The 23,934-nt window shown below is 48.4% G+C and overlaps 1 long non-coding RNA gene across 2 annotated transcripts in view; it reads left to right on the top strand.

The window, feature by feature from the left end:
• Positions 1-23,934, top strand: part of LOC144094828 (uncharacterized) — an 87,094-nt gene that overhangs the window by 43,343 nt on the left and 19,817 nt on the right. Inside the window, exon 3 of one of the 2 annotated variants that reach the window (XR_013306594.1) lies at positions 15,733-15,801. The exons of the other annotated variant lie outside the window; for it this stretch is intronic. This is a non-coding gene — a long non-coding RNA (uncharacterized LOC144094828). Of the gene's footprint in view, positions 1-15,732; positions 15,802-23,934 lie in introns of those variants that run through there. 2 annotated transcript variants of the gene reach the window in all.

Raw genomic sequence — 23,934 nt, forward strand, 5'->3', positions numbered from 1 at the left:
AGACTTAGAACGTCTCACCGTTCGGTAACTTGCTTCAAGCCTACGACAGTAAATTCACCAAGAATGAATAAGAGAAGAAAATTTAAAAAATGCTACCCTAGGATAATCGCGCCGACGCACATTTGCACCCGAAGAGCGCGAGCCCGGAACGAAAATTAAAAAAAATATATTCTTGGCGATAAAAACTGGGACAGATCTGCTGAAGCGCTGCGCGCCTTCACGCGTGACCTGCACGCTTCCATGCACGGTCCGACAAACAGGCAATTTTGTTTCTGTTCCGAGCCACAAGCTCGCGAATCCTTGCCCTTGGGGAGAGCTTGTGAAAAGCAGATAACCCGCTGCGTTCTTTTATTTAATGTTTCTTGCATTTTTCTTTTACTTCATATCTCGCTTTGCTCGTTTGTTGTTGAGCCGAGTCCCTCTTCTCATCCCTCAGCAGCGAGCCGTGGCGAACACCAGCTAACCCGCCAAAATATACGCCGCAGAAATGAAAAGTGTGAATTGTGTTCTTTTTCCTGTTTTTTTTTTTACGTTCACGCGTTCTTAATCTCATTCCATGAAATATTGTTTGGCGGCGAAGCGCTCAAGTCGAGAAACGGAAGCTGCACTTGAAAAGTTGCAGGTGCGGTGGAACTGGTGAATCACGTCTGCACTGTGCAGTTCATGCACGCTGCAAGCTGCGTAGGCTCTTAAGCTGTTGCGTGTTGCGTTCGAAGGCTGTACGATAAGGGGACGCCGAGAAGATAACGGCGGCTATGATCAATGGGTCGCGAGAATAAATGTCCCCGCTTTATAAAACGGTGATTTTTGCTCTATTTTTGTTTTTTCTCTTTGTGCTGTCGCTCTCGGGCAGCTAACAGCACAAATAAAATTTCGTTAACACTTTTTCTTAGCTTGCGTGATCTGGTTCCTATTTCAGCCATGTTAATGACGATCCCTCGTGATGCATATTTGCCGCGGCGCTTCACTTGTTCATTGCGTCACGGTTTCGATCCCTGTCCAAAGTGAGCCCGCAATGCGATTGGCGAGAAATGCAGAAACGTCTAAGCACTGACATTTCGGTACTCCTCAAAAAGAAGCCAGTATGTATAATGAAACTGATCCTGAGCCGTCCTCTACGACGGCTTCAAAGCCTCAAGTGAGCTTTTGCACGAGAAAGGTAGCTAAATTTTTTCTTTGGTGCACAGTAGAACCAGGTGGTGTATTGCCAGCGCTGGTGTTTGTCGTTTCTTTCCCTCTGCTCTATGCGCTAATCTGGGTGATTCAACCACTACGACTTCACGTCGCTTCTAAGCGTATGACGCTCTGGGCCTTAGCAGCCAATCGCAGCCTCCCCGCGAACGCAGGTCAGCCAATCAGGCCCAATCATATGCCGGAGGGAGCTGCCGTCTTGCATGAGGGTTTGGATAATTTATCCTCTCTATGAAGAGGACAGGTTACAAATTACTCATTCGTGCATAATTTGTCACGGCATCACGGGCAGGTTTAGATTTCTTTCTATATGAGTAACGAGAACGCAAAATTAACCTTCTTGCTACTTAGAACGAGTATTTCGCGCTTTATGTTTCGCAGTAAGAGCCTTGGAGTTCCTGCGGTAAGTCCTCAAAGCATCCTTTGTTTTTGTGTTGCGGCCTGGAGCAAAGGTTGAAGAATTCACTCATTGTGAAGCTTTATTATTTTTCTTCGAACTTGTGTATCTGTTGTTAGGTACAACTCAAGGATTCAAGACTGAAAACGGCGCGAAAAACAGGACACGATAGAGAGATAGAGATGTCAGAGTAGGCAGAGGGATCACACTCGCTAAGCATGTGACAGCATGCAAATGCACTCCCCAGTTCAACAAAAGCAAAGTGCTCCGCACGTACGCAAGCCAACAAAAACGAGAACTGAAGCTTTCGTCAACCATGCACGTGAGAGGTGACAAGCGCGTGAGCATGCCGTCTCTTCGCTTACCGAGAAAAGATATAACCTTTTTATATATTGACCTGCAATAGAATCACTCTTATATCATGGTGTTCTTTTAGTTTATTTTATGTGTGCTTAATGTATTTATCGCGCTCTCGCATGAAATGCACTCAGTTGTAAGTCCGGTGCTGTGTGTGTTGCTTCTCCCTATCTTGTCCCGTTTTTCGCGCCATTTTCAGTCTTGAATCATGAACCAACTGGCCCAACAATCCTCCCTTTTGCAGTTAACTCAAGGATGCAGCGGCTTTTTCCCGTCAAAGGGCCAACTTCCAGCCCATGGCGTCGGTCCATTCTCATGCAATGCAGGGAGCGGCCTGACAACGCAAGGGGGGTGGGGGGTGACTATTTCCACTATGGAGAGAGCGGAACTATCCATTTTCATCTGACACTCCCTGTATTGTCATGAGAATCATGAGCAGGGTAATGAGAATCGGCGGACGCCTTTGGCTGGAAGAGGGTTCTTTTACAGGAAAGAACCACTTCATTCTGGAGTTGTATCCGACTTTAGATACCAGTCTTTTCTGTCAGGGGAAAATAAATTGCTGATAATGCGCTCGTCTAATACTTTTTGCACTGTCTGAATTCTCCCCAGCTTCTGCATGCGTGCTGACTTTCGAATCAAAGGGAACAATCGTGACCGCGTGCTTTTCTTTCGATACGGACGGGACGCCGTTGCAAAAAGCGGGTGATTTTCCTGTGTATCTCTCTTTTCTCGCTTAACACCGCACTCGGGGCGTGTAAGTCCCATGACATAATGGGGACTCACTGCCAGACCTTTTCCTCAATTTATCTCCGTGCGTCCGGCACACGCTTGCGCCGTTCTTCATTAGAGAGGATGCTGTCATTGGCTGGCTCTCGTACACGACTGTTGGCCCGGCGAAGGACGTGCAGCATGGTTCACTAAGTGAGCCATTACCTGTGTTACTGGCGACAGCCTTGTGCGCCATGACAAATTTGCTGGGCGGGAGGAAAACTGCAAGAGGCGGGCTCGTCCCGCCCGCCGCCAAGCCTGCGTGTTGTCGCATTACTCGCGGAGCATCAATAACTGAAGGTCGGCAGGACGCCCATATACGGAATCGCGCGTATTCAGCGACTCAGAAATACAAAATAAACTAATTGAAACAGGTACGTTGTAAAGGTGAGTGCACTTTACAAAAAGAAAAAAGAACGGTAACAAGAATAACATCGATTATTACAGGCCAATTTGTTTTCCTTTTTGCATTTTGTAAGGGGATGGAAAAATTAATCCTGAAACGAATGGAAAGGTTTCTGAAATCTGATAACATAATTGTTATCTGACAGCACGGATTCAGGCAAATCAGAGTTCGCCGTCCTCCACCAAAAGGATACATATATAAGTGTATTTTGAAAGTGAGATGTTAGTATTAGGTATATTTTTGGACTTTACGAAAGCGTTTGACAGAATTAATCAAAATGCTCTTTTAAAAAACTAAGCTTGTATGCGGGACTCAAGGGAAACCTTTGTTGCTCGCGAAATCCTACTTATCATCTCGAAAACAGTACGTTCAGATTGGTAACTTTAAAATCTTCGCGACATTCACTGAACCTCGGTGTCCCTCCGAGCAGTATTCTCGGTCTTCTGATTTTTAATCTATATATTAACGATAATGTTACTACTGGCACTGCCGTATGCCTTGTTTATTTATGCAGACAATACTACTATAAAGCATTTCGGATATTAGACAATCTGAACCGGTTAAATTAAATTCGCTCTCGCTAAATGTAACTAAATCCATAGCTCTTCTTTTCCGTCCGAATAATAATACTGTTTTGGCTTTAGTGACCCTGACTCAGGACATCCTCGATGCTTAGTATTATGTTGCAATAAAGTATTTCTCTCTCTCTCTCTCTGAGACCTATCGCGCAGAAATAGTTCTGTTTTACAAATCGCAAGTGTTACAAACAGTGCGACCAATTAAATGACTCCATGCGTACTTTCAAGAGAAACATGCATTAGCGTGACCATGTTAGTTACGACATGCTGAAGGCGTCGGAGCTCGTAGGTTCTCGCATCACAGGAATATTCTGCCGGAAAAACTCAACCTTGCCTTACATAATTCTTTATTCTGCTGCCCCCTAAATCACTGTACATTAATGCAAGCAACAACAATGCATTCTAACTTGACATATCTGTTCTTTACAACAAAAAAAGTTATTTGTGTAATCTATGACATACCCAGCAGATATACAACCCAGGACCTGATAATTAACCTCTGCGTTAAGATATTTATTATTTATGCTTATAGGCGTTCGAGCTTGTTTAAAATTGAGCATAAAAGACGTATTAATACCATTTCCGTCTTGGCTGCTTTGTAGCAGTCTGATCTCCTTGGCCAAACCGCTACAAACTACCGGGGATTTTACCCAAGAACCATGGTATACAACCATCATAGCTTTGATTAAAAACAAACGGTTGTACTGAATATTTTTATTGAATCTGGCGTTAGCTTCCCTGAAATCGGTACATATGTCCTCCCTCCGAAGTTTGATTCTTCGTTTGGGCTACGTACAACTAATGCATCTTTTGCATTTCTATTATAAGCTTTCCACCCTTGTTTTGTTCTTTGGTGCTTAGCGGCATATTATGTTTTCGTTGCATACAAAATAGCTCCACTTATTTGGCTTTACTGTAGGTGTCGTTGTGCTTATTCTGTTTAACGTATTCTTGAATAATGAATGTACCTTTGGTTACAGTGAACAATCCACTCAGTTGAACTGTATTCACATTTCTCGTCTCTGTCATGACCATTTATACAGGAGGTGAGAACTTCTCCAAGTGTATTGCCGCTTTCTCCTAATGCTAATTGCAACTAATTAAAAAATAAATATTATTAATTATTGTGACAACGTTAATATATGCTGGGTGCTTCATTGTTCGATGCATACAGTGCTAATTCTGTTCCTGCTAACGCGAGAGTTAAGATGATCGTGGTGCCAATTTTTGATGTTGAACAACTGCTTCATAAAATGTTACCGGTGACCGTTACGATAGTCGTACACCGTGCGAGTTTTCGTTCGGGTTATTCTTCATATTGAACAATTCTGGACAAAAACATTTTTGACCGTTAAAGAGCTTATGTACGCATTTTTTGTATCTACAATGCAAGATTTCATTATAACAATCAGTATGTCCGCAGATCTCCCGTCCACAGGCTTGCATTTTTATTTATTTATTTATTTATTTATTTTTTTTGCTAATAACGTTTTTGCGATCGTCAATAGCGTTCCCCATTGGTTTTCTATGGCGGTCTGCTCTGTGCTAGCGATGGAAAAACTTTAAAAGAAAGATTTTGCTACACATCAGAAGAATGGCCATATTAGCTTCAATATTTTCATAACAATACCTTACAATTTCCCAATATTAAAAATTTCAAAAAATTTGAAGAATCAATTGCTTCTGCTTAATTCTGTACTTTGAAACTTGCGGTTTATCAGCACCTTCAGCATGCTATAGACGGTTACAACACAGGAACTAATCCGTCTAATCGCCAGATGTGCCTCAGAGGAGGCCCTCCAGGCAATGGCGTCGACTGATTTTCATGGTGCCGCGCTTAATCCGATTGAGCCGGAGGTTTTCTCTTTTTATCTGCCACCCCTTGCAATTGGTCCACACTATTTGCTGGAGGGCCTTCTTTGAGTGCATTTACCGCTTAGTTCTTGAGTTGTATCCGGCTATAGTACATCTTAGTTTAAAAAGAAATATATATCTCATATGTTCATGGCTTAAAGGCTGCGATAGTCGGATACATCTCAAGAAGGAAGCGGTTTCTTCTCGTCAAAGGACTCCCTTCCAGCAAATGGCGTCGGTTGATTGTCATGACCCTGCTAGGGTGACAATGCAGGGGGCGGTGTGACAATGCAGAGAGGAGGCTATCCCCGACCGTGGAGGAAGCGACTATACCCTTTAATCTGCCACTCCCTCCATTGCCAAGCTAGCAAGGTCATGAGAAGCGGCCGATGCCATTCTGTCGATATAGGCTCGATATATATAAGGCATAATTTATATCGAACCTTTGTATACATGGGTTTGTGCACCGTGGTCGTAACAGGCTCAAGACTCCTTCCAGTGACATCGTGCATCGGTTCACATTTACGCATCTTCGTTGCCCCCTAGCTCTCCATGCACGTGATTTTCGCTTTTATGCCTTTCACCATGCATGCTGCAAGGCGATATAACTACAGAGGAGATAGGTAAGCTGTCGTATGCTCAGAACCTAATCACTGCCATGGAAAGGTGCGACTTCAGAAGTTCAGCGTTGCGGAAAATCTTCTGAAAACTTTCGGCGTCAGGTTCATTAGGTTGTTGGCGTCTTGGTATACGTATTGTAAAATCGCTTGGTGATTAATTAGCCTCGGCACGTCGACTGACTCTAAAATTAACGTGAAACCAACATCTAAGCTGCATCGCAATTAGAAATCGAGCTTATGTATTTGGGGATGTGTCAATGGTAAATTCCATGAAATAAATCTCGTGAACATGACCTTTGAATCTATCTGATTTAGTAGTAATCTAATTATCAATGACTCAACACGCGACATGGAACAGCGGAGAAATGAATCTGACTGATAGGAGGTGAGCCTGCTTTCGATACACGTATATATGCTTCACTTCTAGTGTTGTTGTACGCACGTGCTATTGCACCTGCACATTCTCGCGCGCTTCGGGGACCACACTGTAACTTCTTGCGCTGAGACTTTCCCTCGGCGTCATCTTTTCCGAAACTGCGTTCCTCTTGTATTATTTCTTTTCTTTATTAATTTTTCGAATTCAAATTCGATTCAAGAGAACCGCCTCATCCGTCTGGATTCAACCGGAATGTACAGCTCACACCCCTGCGAGACAAAGGAAGAGACTCTAAAAAAAAAGGGGGGGGGGGGGGACGCCATCATATCTCGAGGAAAAAGGGAGGCGGGAGGTTCACGGTTCGCGTGCTAATGTGAGACGGAAGTGGTGCATCTATCTCTGCAAATCAGCTCGCCGTCTCTCCGCTTCCTCATTCATCTTCCTCCTACTCTCTCTCTCTTTTATTTATGCTTATTTCTCCATTTTCCGCCGTGCCTTTTTCAGACTCTCCTATGCGTCATTTGGCGGCGGCGGCGTACATGCAAGCGGATAACTCCGGCTGTCGTGAAACGAACATTCCGCACGCACGCACGCACGACGAGAGATGAAACACTCATCACGGGTCCAAATCCAGGATTAGGCAGGCCGAGCGGGCGCGAGCGCGCGGCTCGACGAATGTGCGACACCGCCAGAATGAAGGAACGCCGGAAGAAAAGAAAGAATGAACGGGACGAGAAATGAAAAAAAAAAAAGAAAGAAAGAGTCGCGGAAATAGAGGAAAAGTTATAACGACGGGATCGGTGTAGCCGCAAAATAAGTAAAGAGTGACCTGGCGGCGTGGGTGGAGACCGCAAAAAAAAAAAGTGCATGCAGGAACCCTTTCGGTTGGCAGTGCCACGGCTTTTCAGTTCAGGCCGGGGCAATACATCATCGCTCGAACGAGTTTCATCCAGGGAGCCGAGCATCGCGCAGTCCTTCCTCCGGAGGAAGCGAAACGGAAAAAAAAAGTTCGCGGTTTCATTGATGAGGATGTAATGGCGACGCCACCGTCGCTACTGCTGCTGATGCTGCTGGGCGCGAGAAGCATTTGCGGCTGCCCCGCCACCGCCGGTGTGCGGGGTGCGTGTGTGCTCCGTCGGGGATGCTTCGCCGCCGAGCGCACGTGCACTGCGGTGCATGCCGCATATGTGCGTGTGGCGCTGCTTCACCCCTTTCGCGGCCCTTTGCGCGAGCTCCCATAGTCGAATTAGGGGCTTGAGTATTCCAGGAATCTGAAATTCGTTTCCCATATTCAAGAAGTCGGGAGCTTTCCTCAGAAAGAAAAAGTTTTACTCGGGGGACTTGGGAGTCTGAGCTAAATTATTAAATTCAGTTCTATAAAACGGGGGAAATAACGAGGGGAAAAGAGAAATCGCACTCTCTTGCTCGCTGTGAGCGTTCTTTTTTAAAGTTTTATATTTGTTTGGCGTCACTTCAGACGCAGTGTTCTCTGTCAAACCTTAACTGCTCCATAATGACGTAATGCCAGCGTTTTGGCGCGGCTGCTCCAAAGTGACAGATAAAAGGGGGCGCTTTCTCTCTCGAAAAAAAAAAATCTGCGTCGCTAAAAGCTTGCAGCTTGCCTGATTTATACCAGGGCTAGAAATCGCATTCAGCTCTTTTACAACCGATGGAGGAGCTTGCCGCACTTAGTACTTAGCCCCGTCGCTTCTTCCGCTGAAGGGAAGCAATATAGAGAAGTTCAGCTGGCGAGTGCTGCCTTGGAAGTTGTCACTGATTATCCCCATGGAACATGCACTGCCTGTTGACTTTACTGATACCGGCAATTGTGCACGAAACGTATTAGTTCGTGATTTGGAACCGAGCAGTTTCATTTCAATTTAGTAGTGAAGGTTCAATGAAAGACACCACGAAATAGCGGTACTACAGAATTATGCGCTTAAATGCAGTACGTACTGCAACAAGTATGGTGTTCTGGCCTTTCTACAATGGTGTCAATCGCTACGGTGTCAATGTCCTCATTTGATTCCAAGAATATCGCTGCCCTCGTTTATTTCCGAATTCATTCATGTAACCTGCACAGTGTCCTGCTCTTGGTAAGCTCAGCGGGCCCTATCATTTTTACTTGGGCTCATTTTTTTTTCAGTCCTCGCCCTTTCCCTCAGAGGGGTCGGGCTTTAGAGGGTGTACACCCAGCTCTATTTTCTGCGCCTGAAATAACGCTGAAAATAACGCCTGAAATAAAGCCAAACTTCAATGCATGCATCATATATCTAAGTCTGTCAGTACACTCGCCTCCGTGATCTCACAGAAAAAAATGCTGCCTTAATATATACTCGAGACAAATTTCTGACACGTGAAAGCTTCCAGTTGAAGGCCACGTTCTGCTGTTGTTCAAGTTCGCCGGCTGGCTTCTGCATCGACGGGCCACGCTGCTGACTGGTTGGTACATTAGCGAGAACAGTGTTGTTTTTTCTGATATCATCTCCACTGCACTCTGCCGTGGCCTGGCCTCGTGCCACATAAAAATAGTCTATAGACGGTCTACAGACTTCTTGTAGACTCTATTGCCTTCCTATAGATATTACTTTTAGTCTATTCATAGTTTGTAGACTGTCTACTAATAGTGTATGGCCATAAATCTATAGATTGTCTATAGACTGTCTATAGGATTTGTATTGCCTCAAGACTGTTCTCTAGGGTTTGTCTACATATATAGACCTTACAGACAGGAGTATCTGTACAGTCTGTAGACTGTCTAAAGATATTTTTGTAAGGGGCAGCAAGAGCCTTGCGGCCATCTTTGCGCCGTACCATACAAGACCACAAAACCCGCTAATTACGAAAGAAATCACTTAACCGAAACGGATTAAAGGTCGCGTTCCTTCCAGGAAGCGCTCCATATTTTTTGGGGGCGAAGTCCCCCTTCGGTGCGAGACATATTTCAGTGCGGACTAATTGCGATTTCGTGCAAGCTGTTCGCTTGCAGAACAAGACGAGAATAATACAACAATGGAGAACTCGGCGTCACTATAGAACCACGTCCGTAGAACGACTTCTATAGGGGCGGCGCGTCGCGTAGCTCGAACACTAAATCAAAGGAAAGAAGTTCCAGTCCCTGACGCATTGCGTTCGTCCTTTCCTGTACATCGGCCGTGCAATTTTTCTTCCTCTGGCGAAATTTATCCCTCTTCTCTGCTTCTTTCCTTTCTTTTTCCTTCTTTTGTCTCTCTTTATTTCTTTCCCGCCACACAGAGAGCGATATTAAAGTTTTCGCTGTCCAGCGCGCCACGGGGCGGCGCTGGCATACACAGGCCTTCTTCTTCCCTCGACCGGCTACCATCGTCGCCCAAAGGAAGGAAGGGGGGGGGGGGGGGGGGGGGGGGGCAACTCTTCTTTCCTTCGCTTCCACCTCCTCCTCCTCAACGGGGCGATCCTTCACAAAGCCTCCCGGGAATGCAAGATTAATCTCGCCGATCGAATCTAAATGAAACCTTGTTTTTTCTTTTATGTTATTGTGTTGTCCCTTCTTTTTCTCTGTTGTGAAGCGGAGTTTCAGCTCCAAGCCGGCGAATATTCCAAGCTGGTGTGTCCTGTTCTTTTTTCTTTCCTTCATTTATTTCTTGTGCACGTTTCTTTCTCCCACTCTTTTGTCGGCCTACGTCTTCGGGTTTGTTTTTACCCGTTTTTATGCTGCCCTGCATAAATTATACTGCTAAGCAAATTTTGCTCGTTTCGCGAGCTTTTGGTGAGTTGCCAAAACGTCCACCCTGAGGTTTTTTTTTTTTTTTTTTGCTCAATGTGTTTCTGGCATGCATAGCTCTGGGCAGTAGAAGTCTCTGCGCGTATTAGGATCAGCAGATGGAAAATCTAGTTTTTGTCGCATCCCGCATACTTAAGTTTCATTGTTTTTATTTGCCGTTCTTCAACCAAAAATACTTATCTCCAACCGTCACGGATGCAGTCTGTGGTAACACAGAGTTACTGAGTTTGGAACTCACGGTGCTGACCACGTAGACAGACTTCCCAAAGAAAATCCCTCTGCTTCCTGTCTTAGTTTGCAGTACATTGTAATTAATAATGCGCTGTGAGTGGGGAAAAAAAATCTGCTGCGCAAATTTTGCTTCTCGTTTCTTGCGAGAGTCTGTAAATAGGACGGTTACACACAGTTCCGTCAGTACACTCTAAACACGAATACGCCTATATGGGTGTAAAATGGGAATAAGCTCACCTCTAGCGCACACCTTTCTATAAAAGGGTGTTTACTCCCTTTATACTCATTTCTGTTTAGAGAGTAGGTGTCTTCCCTGTATCCATGCATAGCCAGGAGCGCGCCCAGGCGCACCCCTCCGCTCACGCTCCGCCTTCTCGCCGATATCTCTCTCTCTGTGTTCACACATACGCGTATTTACGCAAGTATCAGAAAAATGTAGTCTCTCTCGCGCGCCCAAGTGACGACCCGGCGGAAAGAAATTCGAGGCGGCCTTTCGCAACTCTCGTCCATTCATTCTCCTGACGAACGTAGCGGCTGCCGGAGATAGGTTATCTTGACTGAGTGCTAACAGGCTGCCAGACGTGATGGATGCGCTTCGAGAGGCCCTTGCGCGCCTGTATCCCGTCTCGGCTCGCCGACATCCCACCTCGCCCTGGGCCCGCGATAGAAACAATCAGATCCGCCGCTCCCGGCGGGAAAACGGATCACTCTCTGGTTCGGCCGTCTATATAGCCTCTTCGTTCACTCTCCCCCCCCCCCCCCCCCTCATCTTCCCAAAACAGCCTCTATACTATCAGACGCCTCTTACGTCCTCCGTCGTCGACCTCTCCCCCCTTTCTGACTCTCCTCTCCTGAGCTTGAATCTGTACGCTTTCTCGTCGGTGTTTTCGTCCTTTTTTTTTTTTTTCCGCGTCCCGTTTCAGCGCTGCCGACGCCGTATATACAGGGTGCGTATGTAGCGTGTAGGTGTCAGTGGCCCGATGCTCCCGCTGGCAGTCCCTCCTTCCCTGCGTCTCTCTCTCTTTCACTTCGTCTTCATTTCTAATGCTGCACATGTCTCCCGGAGCTGGGAGCCGAGTTTAAGGAGTCGCGGCGCCGGCGCCTTTGGCGAAGTGTTTACGATCTGAGAATTCCGAGATCGATTGCGGCTGAACTGATGGAGCCTCATTTGAACGAGAAAGTTAAGAAGACAGGTGTCGTAGGTGCAATCTCTGCCGCCCCCTCCCCCTTCCAGCTTACCAAAACCGGCTGCTGAGCTGCGCCGTGTCTGTGGATCTTGTTGCGCTAAATAGGCTCTCCTTCATTCCAGTACACGTGCGATGCGGAATTTTATGCGTAGTGTCTCACCTGCCTTCTTTCACTGCTGATAGATAGGTATAACACTATAGCAAAACGGGCGAGTCGGTGACATGTTTTAAGGGCAACAAAGTGAATGATGGACGAAAGGAGGGGAGTCTGGAAGGCACTGGAAGGCCCGGGAACTCTTTCTAAACAGCAGGCTGCCCTCCTGATTGTGTTTTTAAATTCGCACTTCGCCGAAAACATAACTTATAATTTACTGAGTGGCCTCTTTTGCTTAGTACTCTTCTTGTGTGACGTAGTCGTGGGGACTAAGTGCGACGTCAAGTGCCCAAGCATTCAAACTTCTCACGAGGAAATGTAAATCGAACTTTATTCTGTGAGTACGCAGCAAAATCATAATTACTGAGACAAAGTATGTATTGGTTGTACGGAAGAAACGAAATTTTGCATCCGCGCATATTTTATTCGAGAAGCGTGTCTTAAGTGTAAGTGCATAAACACTTCCTTCCATATTATGATTATCGAAGAATAACTGCAGCACCTACGAGCCCCTCTCTCTCTCCGCCTCTCACTGTATCCTCCCTCATTGTTTTCTCACGTCGCAGAATTCTCCACTGTTGAGGCCCCAGAAAGAAGTGCTGGACCTTAAGCTACAACACAATGTTGTCTCCTGAATATATTTAAATAATCAAACATAATATTTTTTTCCAAGGAAACATAGGGCGTCTTAGTAGTCGACCAACAACAAGCCGCGCATACCAAATTTCTACAGTCAAACACGATTCGCACGCTCACATTGCCAATCAGTTCGTTCGCTCTGGCGGCGGACAAGGTTGTTGGCTTGCGGCGAAACCAGTCATATTCGGGCGCCCGCCTCTCCCCGCACCTCCCTCCCTTCAGAAATATGATTGGTGAGCACAGCTAGCCCGCCTCGGAATGTTTACTCGCCTCCGCCGCGTCCTTCCTCATAGGCCAGTTTTTCTTGCGCCTCTTCGCCGGCCATCCGTCATAACTCTCCAAGTTTCTGACAACCCGCCGAACTGGTTAGCGCCTCTTTCTCTTGTAAGCATCCTCCTCTCCTGTTTCTTGACCCCCCCCCCCCCCCCCCCGCCTTGCCTGGGCATCGCTTCTCATTGGCGGGCTTCCCAGTCGATCCATCAAAATCGGAGGCCTCTTGACAAGCGCCCGGGCACGCAGGTTTCCTCCCACACGCACCATTGCAGTGTTTCCTCCCCACACAAGCGCCTGTTCGTTCTCGACCGTACCGTGACCGGTGTTGGCGCGAAAGGGGTAAGGAAAGCCTTCCGTCGAAGAGCTGCTTTGTCGCTGACTGCTGCTGCTGCTGCTGCTGCTTTGGCAGGCAGTGGAAGAGGCTGATCGAGTGGGCATCGACGCCTCGACCTCCCTCCCGCCTCTCTTCTGCCCCCTCGCCTCAGTCTTCGTTTCGCTGTCGGCGGCGAACGAGTGATCGAGCGCGCGCTTACTTCGGCGTTTGTTTTCTCTAGCCGACCAGTAGAGCGGAAGACAAAATAGTTTAGCCGAACTTTCCTCTTCTCGCTGTCTGCTGATCGCGAAGAAGCAGGAGCCTTTGGTTGCTCGACACGAGGGGAAGGAGGAAGCAGAGGAGGGGGATCAGCCGGGAAGAAAGGGTGGCGGTGGCTGGGAGGACGCTGCGGGGACGCCAGAGAAAGGAAGCTGCGTTCGAAGGCCGCCGCAGCAGCAGCAGCAGCCGGCCGCGGTGGTTGCCAGGCGAGCGGGCGTGTGCGGAGGAGTATCTGTGTGGACCTGCCAGCGGCAGGCCCGTCGGCGCGAGTCCCTGAAAGGATTCCCGGAGGGTTCTGCGCTGCTCCTTTCTCGCGCGCGGCGGAGGCCCGATTTCTCGGCGTCGCACCTTCGGCAGCGCTCTTGGCCGCCAGGCCCACCCCTTCGCGCCCCTCGGCTCCTTCCCGCGTTCTTCTTCCGATGCTGCTTTGCTCGGACGTTCTTTATTCCCGGTCGCGGCGCCGCCACGTATCCACTGGGCCGGCCGGCCCTTCTTCTTCCCGCTTTCTTTATCTGGGCCGGCGAGACGGATGGGCCCTGCTGTCTTGCTGTCTTGCCCACGCATGCACCGCTGGGTGCCTGCTTCTCGGGCGCCGCCGGCCCTGCCTCCCCCTCCCTCGCTTCTTCCGCTGCCGGTCGCCTTCTTTGTGAGCGCCTGAAGCGTCCCCCTTTTCTGGCTCCAAAGGAATAAAAAAGAAATGGCTCCTCGTTAGGCCTAATGAGAGTTTATTGATCAGTTTGGAAACGCAGCCGGCCTGCTCCTTTTCCCCCCTCCGGTGCTGCTGCGTCTTTCCCCTTTGGTTCCTGTATAGAGCATCGCAACGAGCGTGTGTATACGGGGCTGCCACGCAGCAGCAGCGGCTGCGTGCGGTGGTGGCGAGTGAAGTGGACTGGAGCCTGCGTGTGCAGCTCTCCGGGGTCGGTCGGTGCTGTACTGTGATGCTTTGTAGGATACATTGAATCTGTTTGCAGAGATTGGGCGCCAGCCAGAATTTCCTTGCTCTCCACAGTATTCTTTCCTGCTGCGGTGTGGTGCCATACTTAGTGACCAACGACGGACAAAATTCATTTTGCGCTGAAAGACGGGTCACACACCCTGCTGCTTCTATTTCTGCGAAATTTGATCTTTTTTTTTTTACCTTGGCACGCCAACATGTGTTGCCAGACGGTAAATACTATATTTCGGGTGGAGATGAGTTATAAGTACAGGTGGGTTGCAGTTACGTGGTCTTTAAAGTGTGCTCTTGCTTACTTGTTGAGGTCTTGAGCGCTGCGAATATACAAGAGCGGTCTGGGCGAGTTTAGACAAAGCCTTTGAATAGCAAACATATATAGGAAAAAAAGGTCATATACAATGTGTTCTGGTACCTGCCCTTGAGCAGCCAAGAGGTCCAAACATTCCCAGCACACGAGACCTGCACCACGTTCTGCTGGATGGACCCGGCTGTATTTTTTTTTTCGTTCATCACGGTCATCGCAGCAAACCGTGCATTCTTCTCTTGAAATAGCTAAGCAGTACTTAAGCGACAATGAGACGAGGCGTATACCAATAGTAACCCGTCAGGCATCGGTGTGCTCTGTGAAAAGAGTATATTACAGGAAAGTTCCAGAATCACTGTATCCTGCATTGCGGGACTGCTGGATGAGGCACTGACTCTGGGACTGCCTCGAGTGTACTGTGTAAGAATGGTTTATCTTCTCGAATGTTCAGTGGAGTAAGTACCCTCATAGGCTCCACTGCAGTATAGTGAGCTGAAATGTTGTTCACAGACAGCACGAAATAGCAGTAGTTCATCCATGTGATCCAAGTTTCAATCATGCTGTAACCAGCGATGATGTGCAAGCGGCCATAAAATGGTAAGTGAGGAGGTGGTCTCGAAAAAAAAATTATGTTCTTGAAGCCGTAATTACCAGTAGCCTGACAGATGCGAGAGCATGTTGAAATTTGGTTTAGTTATGCGCGCACAGTATAACCGAAAATGCCAGCACTGGCTGAAGTTTCGCGGAGGGGGGATATGCGCCTTCTTTCCAACTAATTTGCTTCAGGGCAGCCTTGTCTTGGCGAACATGCTTGTGGTGAAGTGTACACGAAGCCTGGTAGCACATGCAGCATTCTGACAAAGTACCCTCCGCCGCAAATTATGTTTATGGCTGGATGGCTGCAGTTAGAGCGATGTCAGTGCTGATGTTTACGGCACAGAGAAATAGAGTAGACGCAGGCATGTTTAACGAATCAGCTTAGTTTGCGAGGGCAAACCTATATTGCGCGCGACGCGAAAGCCAGTTGAATTTTGTTCCCCCTCTAACTGCGGGCCGCGCACTTTTTCTCCTCCGGCTTTTCCAGGCAGTTCAAGTGGGTTCCGACAGATGGCGCCACGAGGAGCGCGGCTTTTTGTTTTTTTCGATCGGAAGGTGAGCATGCGTGCAGTTACGCCTTTCCGGCTTTACTTTCAGTCGTAGTACCTGTGTGGTTATTGGACTGTGGGTAAGCGCGGCGCAGAACAGCGCTTTTGCAAAAAACGTGCACGAAGGTAAATAATGTGGTCGGGCACGGGTAGTGGCCCCAAGCGATTCTCATTGAACGCAGAGAAATGAGCTGATCGCATACAGCGTCGCTGTTTTGGGAGCTTTTTTTGTGTGTATGTGCGTGTGGAATGGATAACTGAAAAATAGCATTATTATGCAGCTAACCCTGTTTCTGCATCTTGGGCAATCAAAAGAGGGGGAGTGGTGACTTCTACAGTCGCCTGATGGCGATGTAGTATTGATAAATTTTATGAGTGCCCGGTGTTCGTGCAGCAGCTAATCGCGGAGCCAATCACGCGTGGAATGGTAGTTAGACTACGCTTCTGAAATTTATGTAAGCCGCTCGATTCCCAGCTGGACAAGCGTTGAATGAATTGATTGATCTGATCACCTCATGATGGTGAGGGACCGTTTTTCACACGCTGCTTTTGTAGAGCTTGACTTGAAAGTTTGACTGGCACCGCCTGCAAGAACGTCGTGCCTAAAACTGGCTGCTTTCTTTGATTTCCAAACTTGGCCTCAGCCTACTATTCACTGCTCGCTTTTGATGCTTACTGACTTACTGAGCGCGAGTGGGCTGGGCGCGATTGACTATTGTACGAGTGCAGTCGGCGCCTGTAGTATGTGAGAAATCGAAAGGCACCAACTGCATGGCGGGGTTGCGTAACACACATATCGGTAAAGGGAGAAGCAACCAGGCGACGCGCCCGGAACTTCGCTAGTGCAGTTTCGTTCTCTCGAAACTCACGCTGGACGTTGCACTACTAGACTGCATGCAGCGTGGAGGGACGGGGGGGGGGGGGGGGGGGGGGTTGTACACACGAGCCCTTCAGACAGCTGGGGCCTGTAATCGGCCTCCGCTGCCACCTCCCCTCTGTAATTGCATCTGCGCCGCGCCGCGCCGGCGTATGCGGATGCGTTTGACATTTATTTGCATGCAAGGTCGTCCGTTGGTCCGCATTCACGCGCGCAGCAGTGGTGGCGCCGCAGTCGTGGGAGACCGCCCACGATTACGTGTCTGTGTGTGCATGTGCGAGCGACGCCGCACAATGCAGTGTGGTGGCGGAGCGCGCGTTGGGGAATTACCTGCCCGCGTTCTGGCAACCATCGCTCAACAGCGCGGGCCAGCCATTATTCGTAAACCACGGCGTGGGATAGGCGCTTGGCCCTGCGAGCGCGCGGGGATTTTGCAACGTGCAGTGACTGATTTTACCTCTATCAAGTTCCGTTGTTGTTGAGAACCGTGTCGCGTATTGTTAGGTGTGTTTTTACTATTCGTGTAATGCCTGTATAAGCGGAGCCAACCAGAATATTTTGGGCGAACTATTCTGGAGGTAACCTTGGAGTTCTCGCAGCCTTGACCAATTCGGTCCGTCAAAGGCTTCTCATCACGTTACAAGAACAAACGTGGCTATGACTGCTGGGCTCGAAATTTCTCCCTTTTCATTCTATAAACATCGCCACTTGGTTGGTTGGGCCATGAATGGTGTGCAGTGCAGTAGGTGCCGTCATGCTCTCACACTTTTAAAAATGGTGCTGGTAGAGCAGATGGTGCGTATCGAAAGATAGAGATGATGATATATATGTTTCCGAGTAAAAGGAAAAAAAAGCGAAATCACAGTATTGAAAATTGTGGCTGCGTTTTTATGGAGGCAAAAACGCTAAGGCGCCCGTGTGCTGTGCGATGTCAGTGCCACGATAAAGATCCCCAGGTGGTCGAAATTATTCCGGAGCCCTCCACTTGGCACCTCTCTCTTCCTTTTCTTCTTTCACTCCTTCCTTTATTCCTTCCCTTACGGCGCAGTTCAGAGTGTCCAGCGGATATATGAGACATATACTGCGCCATTCCCTTTCCCCAAAAAACCAATTATTATTACTTAGAACGTTTGTTTATTGTGCATATCAGAATGAGCATGAGCGGTTTGCCTCAGCTTGGAAAAAGGGAAATCACAGCTATAGTAGTATTATGCGTATATATGCAGCTACGAAACAGGGGGGGGGGGGGGGGGGGGTGGGATAATTATGTGATGGTTGGTACGTGGGGTTTAACGTTTCCGAAGCGAATGAGGACTCCAGACCAATTTAGACCATCGGAGGTTTTTTAATATGCATTGGCATTACACAGCACAGGGGCGTTTCTGCACTTTGTCTGCACCGAAGCGCGGTCACCGGGTGGTAATTAAGGCTAATTTGAAGTTTAATTACAAAAGGGTAACAGAATAAAACGCGTTCTTCCACCAGGAGCCTGAATTTCTCAAATTTGTTCCATTTTACTGCTCGGCTCACGGCCATTCGAGCACTGTTTGTTTTTTCGGGGCATGTTCGTAGCGCCTTGTCTCGAAACCATTTCAGTCTCACCTGTAATGTTATTTCTGCGCAGCTCATCATCGCCCAAATAACGGATCATCCAACGAATAGAGAGAGAGATGTGTAATGAAAAACAGAGATTTAAGCTGGCGTGGATATTCGCTGACATGCTACTCTGCGTAGGGGAGGTAATTGGGGAGTAAAGACGGAAAAGGGGGGGGGGGGGGGCAGAAAATAGTGCGGTCATTGAAGAGGATTGTAACGCAATAGTTCACCGCATGATGGCTCCTTTGTTGAGACCGAAGTCAAGTTCTGTGCATGTACAGCGAGGTGGTCAAGTGTTCGGGCAATTCAGAGTTTGTCTAAAACACCAGTAGCGTCTAAATAGGCAAATAAGAATATCATTGACCGTCGCTGCTGTCTGTAGCAGCCTAAATGACCTAATATAGAATCCACTGTGAGTGGCACTTGGGTGACGGACTGCTTGCATTCTTCATAGCGCGCACGTTCGTTGGCGTGCGCTGGACATTCGAAGAGAATATGAAGCACAGTCACAATGGAGCCACAGTTGTCACAATACGAACTCTCTGCTTGCTTGAAATCTTATCGTAGACTGTTCGTAAATGAAACATTAAGACGGAGACGATCATAAGTTGTTTCTAGGTGGCGCGGAAGCCCGAGTGGTAGTCTTGATTTGAGCAGCTGTGGATCGATGGAATGGAGAAAGGGGTAATGATGACCTGGCAAGTTCCAAAGACGGTTCTTTTAATCCTGGGTATATCGTTCGGCGTGTTGGGACGCATCTGATTTTGTGAAGAAGGTTCACTTATAGTTACGACGCTGTCCACATTTGCGGGCCGCTTCGTCTGTTCTCTCGTTGGCCAGGATGCCGCGTTGAGCTGGAATTCACTGAAAAATTATACAGTGGCCTTCAGCGACAGCCAAGTGGTGCAGGTATCCAGTCTCATGACAAATTATCTGGGTCGTCAAACGCAGTCTGGTGCAGGGCTCGCAGCAGGTCTTAGAGATATGCAATATATGCAGGTGTCCCGAAGCTTACCCAGAGTCAGATCAGCGTCGTGAGTTCATCTCAGAGACGAAACAAGGAACCCCTTCGCCAGCGCGAGTGCATACGTTTGACGTTGCTTGTGGACGGCGGCACAGCGCCGAAAAACTGTCGTTGCGAGGTCCTCCCCGTTTTACTCACGGCAGCGCCGGAAAGGCTGTCGCAGTCGAGTCAGACGTTTTTCGCCGTGTATATAACAATGCTTCCGCCCCTGAAGAAAGCAAAGCAGCGCGAGGGGGCTTTTCTCGTTCATCAACTCAAATTACGCGTCTCGCGCAAGTCGCGACGCTTCCTCCGCCAGCGGCTCGGCGTCTCGAGTTGTAGGCAACCGGGGCGCCTGCCTCCCTTGAAGCGACTCCCACTGATGGCGCCGATCAAATATGCATGAGTTGACGCGCGACTGTTCGTCTCCGGACGCTCTCTAACATCCTTGGCTTGGCTTGGCTGCTGCTGCTGTCTACCATGCGAGTGTGTCTATGCAACATGCATGCATTCTTGCGATCCTGCCGCGCGAGACAAGAAACGCCCGAGTTTAATCTAATATTGGGACGCGTTTAACTCGAGACGTGAGGTATAGCACTATCAGCTAGGACTACGCAGTTAGTCTAGCCTTATGGGGTAGCTCCGTGCAGCTTTTTTTTTTTTTTTTGAAATGGGTAACTCGGTTCTAGACTGCGGATGCTTTTCCCGTGTGAGCTATAGCGCACATATGCGAAGCGCCTGCAGTCCCATGCAAAAAGTGTTTGGCTTGTTTTGGATTAGCAGCTAACCATACAGCAGCGCGCGCGCGCGCGCGCATATATGTTTTCCTACCCTGCAGGGCTGGGAAGAAGTGTACGTAACCCAACTTAATGTTTTTTACCACCGAAGAAAAAAGACTTGGCTCAGAGAAAAGCTTGCGGGTTACTTTTGAGGGGAAACATGCCTGGACGTGTTGTTGCTAGGCGGCTAACGGGGGCGAGCTCTCTGATAGGGGCGGAGCCGTAGGCTCCTCCTGCATGCCTTCGCTTGTTTCTGGCATTTTGTTCTTGCTCCGTTATCCGCTGGCGAGTTGCACCCAGCAATGAATCTCACTAAACGGACCCAGGGCCCTCCTTTTACATGCGTAGTATGGTATAGAGGAAAAAGATAAGCGAAGCCTAATTAAAAAATATCTATAGGCGAACCAAGAAGGCTGGGTTGGGAAGTGCATTAAAAGCACTTGCCAAGCTAAAATATTTCCTTTTGTTGGTGAGGAATGATAGTTTCTGCATTTGTTGATTTATTTCCATGCGGTTCGGACCCTCGCTGTTGAGACCCTCGCTGTTGAGTCTGGTTAAACAGGCTGTCCCAGTCGCGCCATTTTCAAAAACGGAAAACAAAATTAAAGCTTCGCAGGAGGCAGCCACAGCTGCTGTTGTAGCGGCTTATTAAAATAAAATAGTCACAGTGGAAAATGAGATGAAAATTGGTTTTTGGGGAAGGAAATGGCGCAGTATCTGGCTCACATCTCGGCGGACACCTGAACCCCGCCGTAAGGGAAAGGATAAAGGAGGGAGTGAAAAAACAAAGGAAGAAAGAGATTCCGTAGTGGAGGCCTCTGGAATAATTTTGACCACCTCGGGATCTTTAACGTGCACTGACATCGCGCAGTACACGGGCGCCTTGGCGTCTCATCTCCATCGAAGAGCGGCCGGGTTCGAACCCGGGTACTCCGGATCAGTAGCCGAGCGTTCTAACCACTGACTTACCGCGCCGGGTTCATCACAGTGGGACTAAAATTAAATCTCGGAAAGCATCGACCTGCGCATCATTTGCATATTACATTCGTCTGGCGGCTTGGAATGATGCTATAAGCCGCAAGATACACCGCACCCGTGCAGACATCAAAGTTAATTCCTTTGTATATATCGTTTGGGAAGGCACCCTCAGGCATTCCTTGATTACCGAAACTGGTCCATTTCGTATATACGGCGAGAAAGTAGCTGCGAACAAAGCGATTCGCGGCACGTGCTCTCTCGTGTTTCTATACAAATCTCCTTTTTTCCCCGCAAAACTCCTCAGTCAGTGGTCAAGCGGTGCAAAACGACGCAGCGGTTCGCGCGACGACCACACACGGCGGTCCTATAACAAATGGAGTGGCGCCGCAGTATTTGAAGGCGCTCTATCTCCATCGCCAGCTCACCGTATATGCGAGAAGGGGAGGGGGGGGGGGGGGGGTCCAAACAAGGTGCACCCAAAAATGACCGCCCTCTGTGGCCGTCCTCTCTGTATCTCGAGCGGCGACAGTCAGTGTTCGTGAGCCGGCATTTATTACCCACTCGTCGTATCCCCGCGTGTCCCGAAGTTCTTGCGGCTTATCTCACGCGCGGCTTCTTGCTCCCTAAGCAGCCCTCCTACCCCGTGTATGCGCCGGACAGCTGCTATGAGCGATACGCCTTCTTAAAAACTTATCGGTATACTATTTAGGACGTTGGCGAGGAGGGGGAAGAGTGCTTTTTGTTCGACTAGCCAGCCGCAGTCGTTCACCGCCCCGAATATGATATACCGCTGGTGGTCGCGGTATATCATATATATTAATAAGGCGGCGGATGTACGCGCCGCGGGTCCCGATTCGGAAGCCTGCTCGTAATGACGCTGCAGCCGTGCTCTGTGGTGCGGCATCTCAAAAGCCAAGCCGGCCGCGTGGTGGTCCTCCGGTCCAGGCGTTGCTGACGAGCCCCCACTGGTGGCATACGTCGTATTGGACGTGAATTAAATGCAAATCCCGTCCAGCTTATAATGGCTATAGGGTCAGCTGCCGTTGAATCGAATGCTGTCCGGTCGACTGGACACTCGTTCACCTTCCGTGTTTCTTCTTACTTTTCCCTATCTTCTCCCGCTAAATATATAATATTTCTTTTATGTATTCTGTTTTGATTTTCTGTAGCATATTATGCGACTTTGAGCTCTATACCTGGGGTGTTAATAACGCGGCGGAGATTGAACGTGGTCATCATATAAGTGTCGCTTCGCCCATCCCAACGCAGTTTATTATGACGATTAGCCGGGGTTCCTTAGCCAGCGGCTATTAAATATAGCCAACGGAACTAAGAAAGGGGAAGGAAAGGGAGTGTGCGGGGTTTAGAGGCTCTGTCCGAGGCAACAATTAAAATAACTGAATGTGACACTTGACGTTGATAGATGTGCGCGGTCGTTCTTTGGAAAACGCGTACGGGGGTATGTTGAGATGCGTCATGCTTTCAGGTCGGAGGCAGGTTGCTCCTGTTACTACAGGGGAACACCTTTGCTGATCCATGATAGTTGAGCAAAACCTCTTGCCTGCTCTACGCCACCCGAGCACTCAAATCGCATATCACCCGATATGTTTTTAGCTGACGAGATTTCTGTACAGTTGTAGCTTAACAAAAAAGAAGCGGAAAATAAAAGAAACTTTACGGAAAGATGAGAAATTGAGAGAACGCTGGTTTTACATTAGGAGGTAACGCCTTCACGCCCCATGTGGTCACAGCTGGGCTGCTTAGTGACTTTTCACAACACGTGAACGACCTCAAGTAAGTGTTCCCACCACTTAATCACAGCGCTTGAAACTCAGTCGTTCATACATCACAATTCACACACTAAACAAATTCTCACCCTTAAGGGTGCAAATCAGCTTTCCCCAGACGAGCACCCTTTTGGGGGCTAAAAATGGTGCAGAGATCAGCACCTTTCAGAAGGGGTGCACAGCATGAAAGTTTAGAGGGCGCGCATCAGGCGAAGACTTTTGGTTCATGGGTGGATCAATGTGGAGCACCCTTCCAACAGGCATTCGTAGAGGTGTTATGGACAAGTAGTACCCTTTAATGAGGGTGCAACCATTACTTCCCCTAAAGTATCATTAAGTGCACCCTTCCTTAAGGGTGCTTATCTCTGCACCCCTTTTTTAGCACCGAACAATTGGAAAAGGGCGTTCGTCTGGGGACAGCTGATTTACACCCTAAAGGGTGAGGAATTTTTTAGTGTGCAAGCTACAGCCCGCGTTATCCCGCTTATTTCGTGATTTATTCCGTGGCTGTTTAAAATGAACTGCCTTGAAGAGGATTGGACAGCGAGGTTATACAACCAACCACAAGCTGTTTGATACTCTGGAAGGCAAAGCCTTGAGCTTCTTTCCTGAATCTCTGTACTTTATGTGAGGTTTACGCGCAGACAGAGAGATCACTGCAAGCGGACCTATTTCTGCTGCGCTCTAGTTTATTATTCGCTAAAACTAGTAGATTTGGTTATGTTCACTGGAAGAACGGACGTGCAAGACTATAGTCGGGTACAACTCAAGAATGTAGCGACCAATGCCCCTCAGAGAAGACACTCCAGCCAATGGCGTCGAACGGTTCTCACGACGTCGCGACTAATCCCCTATAGCGTGACATCGCAAGTTGAATCGCAGTACGTGCTTTCATGAAATCGGATTAACCACGACGTCATGACAATCCCTAGACGTTATTGGCTGAAGGGCGCCCTTTGAGGCGTATTTGCCCTTGATTTCCTGAGTTGTATCAGACGCTAGGCTCTGCACGTTTTTCAATCCAGATCGCACTTCAGCTTCTTGATCGCTTATCATTAAAGAGTTTTAGAGCAGGGGGACCATGTCGGTTAGGAGCATAGGGGAGTAGCAGGGCCCCAGCG

Source organism: Amblyomma americanum, chromosome 6 (assembly GCF_052857255.1).
Source record: "Amblyomma americanum isolate KBUSLIRL-KWMA chromosome 6, ASM5285725v1, whole genome shotgun sequence".
Classification (NCBI taxonomy): domain Eukaryota; kingdom Metazoa; phylum Arthropoda; class Arachnida; order Ixodida; family Ixodidae; genus Amblyomma; species Amblyomma americanum.